This window comes from Mandrillus leucophaeus, unplaced genomic scaffold, assembly GCF_000951045.1.
Source record: "Mandrillus leucophaeus isolate KB7577 unplaced genomic scaffold, Mleu.le_1.0 Scaffold1759, whole genome shotgun sequence".
Classification (NCBI taxonomy): Eukaryota; Metazoa; Chordata; class Mammalia; order Primates; family Cercopithecidae; genus Mandrillus; species Mandrillus leucophaeus.
In genome coordinates, this window is record NW_012101764.1 from 14075 (window position 1) to 15742 (window position 1668).

Consider the following 1668-nt stretch of genomic DNA (forward strand, 5'->3'; position numbering starts at 1 on the left):
TCAACAACCAGTTCTCCAAATCTCCAGACACCAACTGGGTGTCCAGCAGTTCAATTCAATTCTGACATAACTACCTGGCATTGTTGTCAGACCCCACAAGTTAAGGGCTTGGTCCCACAAAACTGCCTCCATTTGAGACACCAGTTGAAAACCCCAGACCTCCCATAATTCTGACTGATAGGCTATAAATCAGGGGTTCCCACAACCCTTCCTCAGGTTTGATAATTTGTTAGAATGGCTCAAAGAACTCAAAAAGACACTTTATTTAGCATTACTGGTTTATTATAAAGGAAACAACTCAGGGACAGCTAAATGGAAGAGATGTATAGGACTAGATATGGAAGGGGCACCCTCCTAGCACGCTGCTGTGTTTACCAGCCCAGAAGCCCTCCAAACCCTTCATTCAGGGTTTTTTATGAACTTTTCATTATGTAGACATGATTGATGAATCATTGGCTGGAAATTGATGGTTACCTCAATCTCCAAACCCTCTCCTCTTTCCAGAGGCCCAGGGTGGGGCTAGCAAACAGCCCTCATCTGAAGCTATCTAGGGGGCCCCTGAGAGTCATCTCATTAGCATAAACTCAGGGATGGCTGAAAGAGGCATATTATGAATAACAGGATGATCCTCTCACCTCGTCATTCAGGAAATTATAAGAGTTTTGTGCCAGGAACCAGGAACAAAGACCAAATATATACTTCTTCTATCACAAGATCACACATAAAGTTATAATAACAGTGTTAATGTCCTTCATTGTTAATTCTAACATCCTTGTCAGGTCTGAGTCAGTTTTTATTGATTGACTATTCTCCTTATTATGGGTCCTTTTTCCCTGCAAAGGCATTTCTGGTAATCTTTGGTTGGATCTCAGACATTGTGCATTTCACTTTATTGGTTGCTGGATATTTTTGTATTCCTGTAGGTAACCTGGAGCTTTTGTTCTGGGAGGCATTTGTTTCTCTCTTTCTTGGCTATTGTGAATAGTGCTGTAATAAACATGGGATTGCAGATATCTCTTCAACATATTGATTCTATATCATTTATATGTATACCCAGTAGTGGGATTGCTGGATCATATGGTGGTTTTATTGTTAACATTTTTAGAAATGTCCATGTACGCTCTTCCATATGTAGCCTCTATAATGGCTACACTAGTTTGCATTCCCACTAGCAGCCTGCAAGGGTTCCCTTTTCAACACATCTTCACCAACACTTGTTATCTTTTGCCTTTCCAATGATAGCCATTCCATCAGGTGTGAGGTGATATCTCATTGTGGTTTTGATTTGTATTTTGCTGATGATTAGTGATGTTGAGCATTTTTCTCATAGACATATTGGCCATTCATACGTCTTCTTTTGAGCAATGTCTATTCGGTTCTTTGCCCCCCACCTTTTGAGATAAGGTTTCACTCTGTCAGCCAGGCTGGAATGCCAGTGGCATGATTACATCATGGATCACTGGAGTCTTGAACTCCTGGGTTCAAGTGGCCCTTCCGTAGCAGCCTCCCAAGTAACTGGGACTACAGGCATGAACAAGTATGCCTGGCTAATTTTTTGTATTGTTTTGTAGAGACAGGATTTCACCATGTTGCTCAGACTGTTCTAGAACTCCTGGGCTCAAGCAATTCTTCTACCTCTACCTTCCAAAGTGCTGGGATTACAGTCAA